A 13,754-nucleotide genomic window follows, 5' to 3' on the forward strand; every position below is an offset into this window, starting at 1 on the left:
TGTTTGCTACCAAAGTTTTAAAGAAAGTCAAAACCATTTGACTGATGGAAGTCACTGGCTAAGCACCTGGAACCAGAGTTTGTTGAAGTGCCCAACCAGCTTTTGGCAGCTGTAGCCTCTTCTGCAAGTGCAGAGACATTGTTTTCTTCATTTCAGTTTATTCAGCTAATTCAGTTCAATAATTAATTCATTCAAAGTTGAGAAACCAATTGCAGGAAAGTTTGTTTTCCTCATCCAATCTATGAATGAAAATGAGGCCCAAGTGGATGCGATCTACTAGTTCTAAAATCTTGAAAGAACATGGTGGCCAGAAACAATAAGATCAGTTCATGACCTACAATTAATACTTCCTTTGTTTAATAAATTGATTATTTTTAAATGCAAAACATGTTTGATAAATTTACTTTATTTTCTGGAATATCCAGCACATTTACTTAATTATAAAAAACAAATTTAAAAAGCCGGTTTTGTGACTTTTCAATTGAATTCCAGTTTCCATCCCAATGTAGATTGACACAAACCATGAGTTAAAAAAAAAATCAACTGATAAATAAGAAATGCATCATTTACCATTTTCTAAAATAATATTTCTAAAAATTAAGAATCTGATTAAATGTATGTTAGGCTATAGAACTGCTTAAATAAATGTGTATAGATGCTATGTATCCTTCTGGTTATCAAAAAGAAGTACCAAATTTAGTGTTCAGGATATACTTAGTTATAACATGTTTTAATGGTTACCAACCAGTGAAAATCAGCATTTATTTAGGGGAATAACTTAAAAAGTACAAATGAAAAATAAATTAAAATAGATTATTTAAATCAAGGTTTTCTGCTTGCCGATTAAAATCGTGAGCAGGGGGTTGGACTAGATGACCTCCTGAGGTCCCTTTCAACCCTGATATTCTATGATTGAAGTTGGTGATTTAAAAGACCAATTTAAATCTGCTGCCCTTCTTCTGCAACAAAATGTAGAGAAGTGATAGATTTTAAGGCCACAAGGGAATATTTTATCATTTAGTCTGACCTCTTTGAATAACATAGACCATACTGAATGAAATTGTAATTCCTGCATCAAGCCCATAATTTCTTGGTGAGCTAGAGCATATCATTTCCGAAAACCATACAAATTTGATTTAAAGACTTCAAGTGATGGAGAATTCACTACACCCCTTCATATCAAGACTTCAGTATATCTAAGGTGAAAAACAAACACAAAACCAGCCAACCAACCTCCTCATTTTTCAAGGGGGACATATCTTGAGATTGTCTTGATACATAATAAAAGTTCCTTAAAAAATTGCATACTACCCATGCATAATGTCTATTTGCTTAATAATAGGTGAAAAAAGTTTCTGTAACCATCTAAACCTTGGCATCTCACTCCCAGCCTGGTGGTTGACTATGGTAGTGATCCCATCTGGTATGTCTCCCTACTCCTCCTTCCTTACAAGCTGTACTTTTTAAACTTCCCTGATTCTCCCTTTGTTAGGGGTGCAGATGGAGAGCACTTCTGTGCTTGTTTCCCCACCCTTTGCTGCAAACATTGATGCTGTCTGTCTGATAGGAGCGCTCTTCAGCTGTGAAATCTATAATTCTCTTTTTTTGTTTTGCTGTTTTAGAATTGTGGAATGTTGTGAAGACTCTAAGTGCCCTGCAGCATTAGGCAGATTACTATCTGGATTATCTTCAGCACAACGAAATTCATATACAAGAGGTATCAGACCAATGGCTTACCCTCACCCTCCGATTGCACCATTGTAGACTAGACTGTTATATTAGATCCTTCTTCCTGCTTCCGCCATAGTGTTGCCAAATTGGTGGTAATTTAAAACTGGACAAAAGAAAAAGACGCACTTATTTTTAAACGAAAGCTTTACAAATAATGTAGAATGTAAACTGGTGCAGGGACTGTCCTCTTACCATTTGTTTCTATAGTGCCTAGCATGATGGGGAGACCTGACCTGCTTAAGGCCTCTAGACACCAATAGATTATGCAGCAGAACCAAATGTACCATTAGTTAGGAACAGGTGAAAATTACAGGCTTTTGGGGGCGGGGAGGGGAAGAGGATTCTGCCTGCTTGCTTCTCCTGCATTTTTTGCTGCATTCTAAGAATTCTGACCTTTAACTTTAAAAAAAAAAAAAAATTAGCTGCCAATATAGAGAGAGAACAGCAGAAACAGGTGTTCTGTTCCCCACTCAAACCAGCATTGTCCAACTCGACCTGGGTTTTGGCAATAGCAGCAGCAAAGGTGGCTACTCTGTACTCTTGTACCCCATTCACTTCACTTTGCACATACATTAAGCACATTAAATTATTAAGCACAGGCAAATTTTTTAAAAGGGAAATTAAATGCAAAAAACAATGTGAATATGTAACCCACATACCTCCTAGGTGTCGTGTTCTGTCCCATCTAGTAGCACTGAGACCGCTTAAAGAGAGAGAGATAAAATGAGTCTGCTCTACAAACTTAGCAAACTACCACTTTTAAGTGGGTTATTAGAGTTGGTTGCTGCCCTAGATAGGGAGAGGAACATAGCTTACTGACTACTGGTTTGAGCCTTTTCTTGGGCAGTACTTTTGACCTGAATGAGATTTGAAAGTTCCTTAAAATATTGTTTCCAACCGTTAACCTCAGAGTGAATTGGGATTTTTTAGGGTCAAGGATACTCAGAAAGGAAATAAACAAAATGGTATTCCAATAGTTGTTTTTTTATATCAATTGTCACAAAAAATCCACGTATATTTAAAAATGTCTTATCTTTGTCAGTGATTTAATAAACATTTATAGTTAATTTTTACATTGTTATTCTTATGCAGTGTATGTGGATGCAATTTGGCATATGGTTACAGGGCTTTGTTTAAACTCAAACTCTTTGGTCTGCACTTCAAAATGCACAGGAGATTTATGAGCTTAATTCTCATGAACACTAACATTGATTCTTCTTCGAGTGCTTGTTCATGTCAATTCCAATCAGGTATGCGTGTGCCGTGTGCACTGTTGCCAGAAAGTTTTCCCTTAGCAGCTCCCATCGGGTCAGCTGTGGAGCCCCCTGGAGAAGTGCCTTCATGGTGCTCAATATATGACCCTGCCGACCCAACCCCTCCTGAGTTCCTTCTTACCACCAGTGACAGTTGTTGGAACTGCGATCGCTTGCCTAGCAAGTTCTTCCCTTGGGGTTCTTTCATATAGTTAGTTTAGCCTAGTTTAGTTGTAGTTAGTCTTAGTTGTTAGTGTAGATAGTGAGGTTTGGGAGCGGGATTTCCCCAATCCCAACCCCTCTCCCCCCCTTGGGCTCTGGGGTATACTGCGAGCTCAATTCTTTAAACCCTGTGGAACCTGCAGCAAGCCTATGTCAATGAGCGACCCCCAGGACTCATGTCTGAAGTGTCTGGGGGATGCGCACCAGACAGATAGGTGCAAGATCTGCAGGGCTTTCTGCCCCAGAACTAAAAAAGAGCGAGATTTCCGATTGAAGTAGTTGCTCATGCAATCCGCCCTTCATCCCCAGTCTGCTGCGGACTGCCAGGACCCTGCACTAAGCGCTTCTGTACGAAGTGCCCTGACATCAGTACATGACACAGTGCCGAGGAAGGACTCTAGTCTGAGACGCTCAGCACTAGCGTTCTCCAGCACCGCATGATGCACAGATGACCTGGCACCGCTTGCATTCACTGGTGCTGTACAAGTGGCATAGAAAAGCCGACAGGGGGCGCTCCCCAGTGCAGAAAGCAGCAGGACCCGTGGGCGCTGTAATGGTGTGTCCCATGAATGAGCACTTGGCATCCAACCACCAAGAGTCAGCGTCGTCGACCTTGGTTCCCACTGGGGGACCGTCGAGTCCAGGGCACAAAGACTCCCAGGATGGGCAGTGCCAGGTGGAGGAGTTGGAGCTACCCTCCACCACGGACATTTTTGAAGCTGCCAGAGACTTAATAGTGATGACTGCTCCTCAGCCCCCGGTGGTCAGAGGAAAGCCTACGGCGCCGCTGCAACTGGCGCCATGTAGAGGCAAGCCAGCCATGATGGGGCAGTCATCCTCTCCTGCCCAGCACCGTTCGCCTTGGCACCACTCCAGATTGCCATTGACAAGACACTGTTCTTCGGCACCAGCAGAATGACGCTTCCCTTCCCCGGCACCGATGAGGGAGCGTCATCGATCCCTGGCTCTGAGAGAGGACTGGCACTGAACCAGCAACAGTTCCCGGCCCGGGCACCTCGACACTGGTCCCCCGCATCATCAACTCGGCACAGGTCCCCAGTGCAGTACCATGCAGCGCCACTGTGGTCATCACAGTCAAGATCCGTGTCTTTGGACTCGGACAGTGACTCACACTATTCCCGTCGTAGCAGCCATAGATCCGACAAGCAACGGAGGGAGGCGCCAATGGCATGGCAACCCCAGTGGCAGCCTCCAGTGCAATGGCCTTTTTGGACCCTCTGGGCTTACCATCAGGCCCAAGGCTCCCTTTCCAGGGGCTCCCATTCAGTGGCCTTGGAGCACCGACCACCCCAGGCAGCCAAGGACCGACCTATGCCTCGTGGATCCGAGGCGACCTTGGCGCAAGCACCGCAGCCAGCCCAGATCACTGCCGAGGCAACTCTGAGGCACGACCCATTACAAGGCCAGGCTACTGCCTCCTCAGCTGGGGTCGCCACAGAGGCCCCAGATGCTGAACAGGAGGAGGGCAGAGAGCCGGTGGGTCAGGAGGATCCCGTACCACCTCTGGCCTCCTCATCTTCGTCCCTGGGCGAGGCGGTGGCAGGAGCTTCAACCTTGGACCCTCTCCCAATTGACCACAGGGCCCACCAGGACCTTCTATGAAGGATTGCCCATAATGTGGTGTTACAGGAGGAGGAGGTGGTCGAGCCCAAAGACTCATGGTCGACATCCTTGCACCAGAGGGACCATCCAGGGTAGCTCTGCCGCTAATAAAAACTATTCAGAGCAATATTAAGACTCTGTGGCAGACCCCTGCCTCAATCCTGCCCACCACCAGTGGGGTACAGCACAAGTACTTCGTTCCCTCCAAGGGCTTCGAGTACCTGTTCTCTGACCCACAACCATGCTCCCTAGTAGTATCAGCGGTGAATGAGAAAGTGAGAGTTCGCCATGTGCATCAAAACTAACCAGTCCTGTGTGGGGAATTATCAGTTTGACTTGTAAAGGCCAGAAAATTGATAAATCTCTATCACAACAACAATTTGTGTAGTGGGTGTGCTGAGAGCCATTGAATCAAACTGTAGACTCTGTATGTAATGAAAAGCACTTTAAGCCAGGGGGTGTGGCAGCACCCGTAGTTCTGGCACCTGTTGCTGTCCTAGGAACAGAACCCTCAAGCTTGCTTTCTTGCATTTACTTCAACCAGAGTTGCAGCAATAGCTTGATGACTTATTAAATGACAGAAGGAGCATCTTTGGCAAGAAAGCGGAGGCCATGTTAATCAAGCTAGGGGAATATGACTGCTCTTCATTTCCTCTTAGACTCTGTCTGCTTCATCTTCTCAGACATTCCGGAGGTCATGGAAGGGAAAGGTATCCTTGAAAGTAAATCTGCTTAGCACAGTTCTAGGCCTTTGAGGATTTAGCTCTTGAATTTTGTCCAATTTGCCCCAAGCATCAAAAAACCTTAGAGGTTTTGAAAGCTTTTGGAACCTATAACTAGTCTGCCACTTCTTGCTTCATAGGAACTTTATTCCTGAAAAGACCATTGGTCCTTTGTCTGTGACCAATGCTGGATGTTTTAGTAGAAGAAAATTCCCATGATACACCTAGATATGCAATAAGATACCACATGAGGGAAATTTCTTCCTTACCTTAGCTGAAGATGAGCTTGTACCCTGATGCGTGAAGATTGACCCAATATTTTATGCTAGTTATTTTCCTTGCAAATGCTATTCTTCTTTGCTTCTAATCCTTTAAAGGATATTAAGCTCTTGCCTTAATATCTCGTGACTGTGAGATTTACAGGATAATTATATAGCACATAAACTGTGATTGTGGATTCCTAAGCTAGCCTTCACCACTTACATATCTTCCTTAGCTGACCTGATTCAACCTAAGGTGCCCTCTGCTGGTCCATAATACATGATGATGCTGTGTTACAGGAATACAACGTAATCAAATATCAGGATGCAAACATCGCTCTGGACATCCCACAACAATTATTTTATAGCACACTGCAACTCAATTTGTTAACATAGTGGCTTTCCATTTCTTTATGGCTAAGTACCACTGCCATACAATAGTTGTTAGAAGAAAAAAAATGTGAAACAGCTAGTGTTACTAAGAATAGGCTTCCCATGACAAGAATGAAAAGCATCAAATGTCAGAAACTGGCAAAAAGAATATTGCTTTAATAAGGTTACAGATATAAACTGTAGGGAAGATTTTGGGCACAAGAAGTTCTTAGTACTAAGAACTTCATCACCTGCTTGTGATCCCACACGACTAAATAGCTTATTGACGGATGATGCAGATATTACTGTGAATTATTGTGTGTGTGCACCAAGATTGTTTTTTGGCTCTCTGTTCAGTGCAGTATTTCTTTTCTATCCTGGTTTCTGGGTGTGGGATACAATAATGTTCCTCCTCTTTCCCCACCCTTATGGCTTATTGGTGGGCAGAGGTTCCCATTGCTTCCTTTGCTTGTCTCTAAAGGGTTGGTGAGTTCAGTTGCTTGCTCTTAGGCACATGGCAGCTCAGGGGCCAGTCTTGTGATTAGTGCTCCACTCATTCTGAGACCAGATTTAATGTCCACTAGGCATACAGACTCCGAGAATCCCACATAACTATAGCATTAGGAACTGAATACCATTGTGTGTGGGCTTTCAGTCATATTTTTTTTAAAGGAAGTGTAAATTTTCTGAGGAAAAAACAATAGCCTAATCAGAACTGCACAAATCTCTCTTCAAAGCTAATGCAACATACTGTGAAAATACTAAGCATAGTGGGAATATAACATAGTGGGAGATCCACTTGAATACTAAGTTCCTATTTTTCTAGAAAAGTACAATAGTGTTCACAATACTTGCAGTTTAAGTGGCTAGAACTATTGTAGAGCAAAAGGCTGCACAGACCTTTTGATGGTGCCTTCCCACGGTGCACATCCTACATAGCTGCTCATACAAAAGCCTGGTTGGAAGTAGTGGCCTTTATAGCTGATGTGTAATTTACCACCTCTTCCTGGTGTGTTAGCCTTGTTTGTATTGATAAATGCATGTTCTCTGTGTATAGCCTGTAGATAATTCTGTAGGTCACATTCAATGCTGCTTAATATACCTGTTTTTTATTAAATACTTCTGAATTTGTGACTTTGGTTAATAAGCTACTACTCTCACAAATTGTATTGTTAACCAATAAAGTCTGTATGTTCTGATTTATAGTGCCACAAGGGGTAAACTGATGTTAAAAGCATTAATTAGTCTTGGTTGACTGCAGAAAGAATTGAGTTGGAGTGAGACAGCTTTTGATTTAGTCCTTTGTAGGCTTTTGATTTTTGCCTAAGCTTGTTAAAGGGCCTGTATCTCTGACTTTTTTTTTTTATGCCTCACTGTATAATTAGAAAGAGTTTAGTATGAAATATAATGTTTGGGCCGACTGAGTCAGGGCCCCAGACCTAAGATGAGTTACAAATATTTTTTTTCAAGTTTTCTTTTCTCTGGACAGTGATGTAAATCAGTTTGGTGAAATTTACATATACTTTAATGGAGAATTTTTCTCCTAATTCACAGGAGCTGCAAACTCGTGTAAATCTGTTAGTTATTTTAGATTTGTAGTAACTATGTAAGAGGGTCTGTCCTAAGTTTTCAGTGCCCTGGACACATTCTGAACATTACAATCGATCATAAACAGACTCTGGCATTTACCCAGTGAGCGCTGTCTCAGCAGTAACATCTATGTAACAGAAATCTAACAAGCCCCACAATTAAATTACCATAGTCCCTCAACTGCCCCCTTCTTCCAGGGTTTTTGCAGGCCAGGAAGTACAGATGGGCCTTAGTACTTTTCCTGAATGTTATGCTTGGAGTTCCTAAGCGATTTGATTTGTGAACAGAAGCTGATAGAGCTTAGTTTCTGTAGCACTCAGTACTATCTATCTGGGTGCTGGACAAAAGTTTAAGAACAAATAATTAAAATTAAATTAAATTGAAGTCTAGTTTTCCATACAAACCTCCATAAATGAAACTTGTTGATTCAAAAAAAGAATAGAGTTGGAACTGGTTTGGATGTTGCCTATATGTATATGATTTAAGATTTCCCTCCATTCCTTGCAACACTCAGCTCTGATATAAATGATCACATCTGCTTATAAAAGAAAAATGTTGCTTCTTAGTTGGATTGAATTTGCGTTCGCATGTTTTAATGCTTGCCAGTAAAAAGACAGCATTTGCCCATAGTTGTCCCCACACCGTGGTATTTCAGCTCCTGAGATTATTTCCTTTTTATTAGTATGTAATACTGTTCAGTAGCTGGGGTGTAGGTTAACCTATTAGTGGTAACCCAATACAGAAATGCTTTTTAAAGGTACACAAACATGCTTAAGGAAATCCACACGTACTTTGCATCAATGGATCGCTAAGCTACATATAGTTTTAGGGAGTCCTAAAATGAGTGAGATGGTACAAAAATGATAAAAGGTTTAGAAAACCTCATCTGTGAGGAAAGATTAACAAAACTGAGCATGTTAGTGTTTAATTGTTCTCCATGTCCCCTGAAAGTAGAACAAGAAGTAATGGATTTAATCTGCAGCAGGAGAGACTTGGGTTAGACAATCGGAAAAGCTTTCTAATTAAGTTCTGTTTCAGAGTAGCAGCCGTGTTAGTCTGTATTCGCAAAAAGAAAAGGAGTACTTGTGGCACCTTAGAGACTAACAAATTTATTAGAGCATAAGCTTTCGCATCCGATGAAGTGAGCTGTAGCTCACGAAAGCTTATGCTCTAATAAATTTGTTAGTCTCTAAGGTGCCACAAGTACTCTTTTTCTTTTTAATTAAGTTCTGGAATTAAGTTCTGGAATAGGCTTCCAAGGGAGATTGTGGAATTCCCATCATTGGAGATTTTTCATAACAGATTGGACAAATACCTTCCAGGGATAATCTAGGTTTACTTAGTCCTGCCTCAGTGCAGGGGGCTGGACCTGCGTGAGTGCAAGGTGTCCCTTCCAGACCTAAATTTCTAAGATTCTGTGATGTTCAACTTCTGTCGTTTAAAAGAAGACTTTCACTAAATCTGAAGATTTTTTTTAAATGATTCACTGCCAAGCTGATTTCCTCTTCCATAAATATTATTTTGAAAGGTTTTGGGCTCCTTTCATTGGTCACGATCTACTATAGTTAAAGTAATAAAGTAAATGTGTTGTAAGATTTATTTCTATACATATATTCTCTATAGGTTGGTACATACTATTTTCACACAACCTGCTTCCTTCACTCTTCTTGCTGCAAGTTTAGCCTTGCACCTCCTCACTGCCACCAGAAAAATTCTCATTATTCAGAAGAATTGATGCTTATTTTCTATTGTATTTATCTATCTACTTGGAAATAGAAATAGATTGGGTGGCTGATAGTTCTGACATTCCTTAATGAAGTCGTAAAGCAAGACTGGGGCTTAGCATTTTTCACCATTATCCCTGCTGCTCAGAGTTCTTGCTTGATGCCATTCATCAAGTTGTCCTGTCTTGCTGTCATGAAAAGTGAAAATTCAGAACCACTTCAAATTGTTATGATTAACATGTCATTCAGCCCAGTCCAATGAAAGCTTAGGGTCAAAGGAATAAACCTTTGTTATTTTGTAAAAGGCAAATTATGATTGTCATTCAGTTTTCTTGGCAAGTCATAATTTAAATTTTTGACAGCTACATGTGTGAACAAACTGATATTAAATCCATGAGCAGGCAACCAAATGGCAGTTTTTGGGTGCCCAATTCTAAATGTTGGTGGAGCACAAATTTCTCAGTGGAAATAATGAGATAACAAAGTGGGCAAGAGGACTTGCAGGAGACTTTTCTCTATAATCAAGTCCCCCAGAGCAGGTTGATAGGTTGCGCTTCTCAGTGAGGTTGACAAGAAGAATCAGTAGTAAATCTGCAAAATCTTGCTTAAATTAGATTTTTCAGTGTGTGTTTTAAGAGTACAGTTAGGAGCCAGCATGCAAAAAGAAGCACTTGTTTTTAGACGTGTCTGATGCAATTAAAATACATGGCTTATGCTGCACGAATGTGCACCTATATAAATGCCCCCAATTGCACATGCTGCTTCACTGTCCGCTTTTGCTTTAAGTACATGGAGGTTTTGTCCTTGCAGTTGCATGCTCTTATTATCTTCTTGCTCATTTTCAGTATGTAAACAACTTTTAATGGCTTTCCCCCCTGTTTCAAATAATGGCCTTTGTACCGAAGGAGAAAATTAGTAATAGCTGAAGGCAAATTTAATGATACAAAGGCAAAATTTTTATAATAAGAAAAACTTCTACCAAACCTATTCCATTAGATACCATTATAATTTGTCATTTCTGAAATACTTGCATTTCTAAAGGTGTTTAAAAATTAACCCTTTGCCTGTTTTAGTAGTAGTAATAGTAGTATTCATTTAGTAGTATTCTCAATTATTAGTTTAAGATAGTGTCCTTGTGTTGCTAGTTGCTTTCAAGCCAGGCAAGAAGGAATGGTCTCTCACTTCACGAAAGCTTATGCTCAAATAAATTTGTTAGTCTCTAAGGTGCCACAAGTACTCCTTTTCTTTTTGCGAATACAGACTAACACGGCTGCTACTCTGAAAACAGTCTAAGGAAACATAGATGTATTGACAGAGGGCGCAAGCAATAGGAAACATACTTTTTTTCTCTTTGCTTTATACATGTCATCTAGATTCTCTGTAGACAGCAGGGCAGAAGTGGGTCTTCAAGAGGGACTTAAATGTGGTAAAGATATGGGTCTAAGGGATGAACTCAGGAAAGTCGTACTATGCATAGAAGACTCAGAAGTGTTTGTTTATAGCCAACAGTTGTTTTCATGGAACTTTGTTAGAATATTCCTTCCTATCTTTTGTTAAAGGGATGTCACTTAAAATATTATACTTACTGATTGACTTCAGTAGGCAGGAAAAGAATGCCACTCTGTCCAGAAGTATAGCCTTTCTAACCCAAGGAGTTCAAAAATAAGTCAGGCTGCCCAAAAATGAGATTCTAAAAAAATTAATTGGATTCTTATTTTAGCTTTGGGGTTTTTTAACCTGTAGGATGTATTTGGGTGATATTTTCAAGCTTATCTCTGCAACAAAGAGGGCTTTAAAGTTTTTTTTGTTGTTTTTTTGTTTTTTTTTTTTTAAAGTGAATGCTGAAATTTTAATATAATTTGTAGAATCATAGTAATATAGGGCTGGAATGGACATTGAGTGGTCATCAAGTCCAGTCCCCTGCACTAAGGCAGGACCAAGTAAACCTAGACCATCCCTGTCAAGTGTTTGTCCAACCTGTTCTTAAAAACCTCCAATGATTGGTATTCCACAGCCTCCCTTGGAAGCCTATTCCAGAGCTTAATTAGAAAGTTTTTCCTAATAGCTAGCTAAATCTTCCTTGCTGCAGACTAAGCCCATTACTTCTTGTCCTACCTTAAGTGGACACAGAGAACAATCGATCGCCATCCTCTTTACAACAACCCTTAGCAGGTTTGAGTCCCCCTCGATCTTCTTTTCTCAAGACTAACCATGCCTTGTTTTTTCAACCTCTTCTCATAGGTCAGGTTTACTAAATCTTTTATAATTTTTGCTGCTCTCCTCTGGACGCTCTCCAATTTGTCCACATTTCTTGAAGTGTGGCACCCAGAATTGAATACAGCACTCCAGCGGAGGCCTCACCAGTGCTGAGTAGAGTGGGACCATTACCTCCCATGTCTTACATACCATGTTCCTGTTAATACACCCCAGAATTATATTAGCCTTTTTTTTTACATCTGCCTTACATTGTTGTCTCGTATTTAATTTGTGATCCACTGTAATTCCCAGATGCTTTTCAGCAGCACTACCACCTAGCCATGTATTACCCATTTTATAGTTGCACATTTGATTTTTTCCTTCGTAAGTGTAGTACCTTGCTCTTGTCTCTATTGAATTTCATCTTGTTGATTGCAGACCAATTCCCGGATTTATCAAGTTACAACTCCCTTTTCTTCATGTCCCAATATATATTTTTGCCGTATTTGTAATTTTCACTCCATGCATCTGAAGAAGTGGGTTTTTTACCCATGAAAGCTTATGCCCGAATAAATCCGTTAGTCTTTAAGGTGCCACTGGACTCCTCATTGTTTTTGTGGTTACAGATTAACACAGCTACCCCTCTGATACCTAATTTGTCAATGTTGTTTTGAATTCTAATCCTGTCCTCCAAAGTGCTTGCAATCCCTCCCAACTTGGTATCATCCACAAATTTTATAAGCCTATTCTCCACTCCGTTATCCACGTCACTTATGAAACTCTTGAATAGTATCGAACCCAGACTCACTCCTGCAGGATCCATTAGGTATATCCTGCCAGTTTGACAGTGAACCATTGATAACAACGAAAGCTTATGCTCAAATAAATTTGTTAGTCTCGAAGTTGCCACGAGTCCTCCTTTTCTTTTTGCAGATACAGACTAACACGGCTGCTACTCTGAAATCTTTGAGTATGGTCTTTCAGCCAGTTGTGCACCCACTTTATAATAATTTAATCTACACCACATTTCCCAAGTTTATGAAACTGTCCTATGGGACTGTCTCAAAACCCTTACTGAAATCAAGATTTAAAAAAAAAAAAGAGGAGTACTGTGGCACCTTAGTGACTAACAAATTTATTTGGGCATAAGCTTTCGTGGGCTAAAACCTCACCTGTCCTCCATGAGTTCTCAAATGTAATTGCTAATGGTTCCAAGATTGCTGCCTTTAGTTCCTAAAGACAGGTTTCAGAGTAGCAGCCGTGTTAGTCTGTATTCGCAAAAAGAAAAGGAGTACTTGTGGCACCTTAGAGACTAACAAATTTATTTGAGCATAAGCTTTTGTGAGCTACAGCTCACTTCATCGGATGAATGCATACGTAGAGACTGTCCAGTTTGGCCAATGTACATGGCAGAGGGGCATTGCTGGCACATGATGGCATATATCACATTGGTAGATGCGCAGGTGAACGAGCCTCTGATAGTGTGGCTGATGTTATTAGGCCCTATGATGGTATCCCCTGAATAGATATGTGGACAGAGTTGGCAACGGACAGTCTCTATGTAAAAGAATGAATGGACACAAATCAGACGTCAAGAATTATAACATTCAAAAACCAGTTGGAGAACACTTCAATCTCTCTGGTCACTCGATTACAGACCTAAGAGTGGCTATCCTTCAACAAAAAAGCTTCAAAAACAGACTCCAACGAGAGACTGCTGAATTGGAATTAATTTGCAAACTGGATACAATTAACTTAGGCTTGAATAGAGACTGGGAATGGATGAGTCATTACACAAAGTAAAACTATTTCCCCATGAAGAAAAGGAGTACTTGTGGCACCTTAGAGACTAACAAATTTATTAGAGTATAAGCTTTCGTGAGCTACAGCTCACTTCATCGGATGCATTTGGTGGAAAAAACACAGGAGAGATTTATATACACACACAGAGAACATGAAACAATGGGTTTATCATACACACTGTAAGGAGAGTGATCACTTAAGATAAGCCATCACCAGCAGCAGGGGGGGGGAAAGGAGGAAAACCTTTCATTGTGTCAA

The 13,754-nt window shown here is 40.7% G+C and overlaps 1 protein-coding gene across 14 annotated transcripts in view; it reads left to right on the forward strand.

Moving 5' to 3' along the window:
• Positions 1-13,754, forward strand: part of FAM168A (family with sequence similarity 168 member A) — a 362,823-nt gene that overhangs the window by 61,938 nt on the left and 287,131 nt on the right. For 7 of the 14 annotated variants that reach the window (XM_038386405.2, XM_038386469.2, XM_038386325.2 and 4 more), the window contains one exon: positions 1,623-1,717. The exons of the other annotated variants lie outside the window; for them this stretch is intronic. The gene's annotated coding sequence lies outside the window, so the exon portion shown is untranslated. The remainder of the gene's footprint in view (positions 1-1,622; positions 1,718-13,754) is intronic. 14 annotated transcript variants of the gene reach the window in all.

Source organism: Dermochelys coriacea, chromosome 1, assembly GCF_009764565.3.
Source record: "Dermochelys coriacea isolate rDerCor1 chromosome 1, rDerCor1.pri.v4, whole genome shotgun sequence".
NCBI classification, from domain to species: Eukaryota; Metazoa; Chordata; order Testudines; family Dermochelyidae; genus Dermochelys; species Dermochelys coriacea.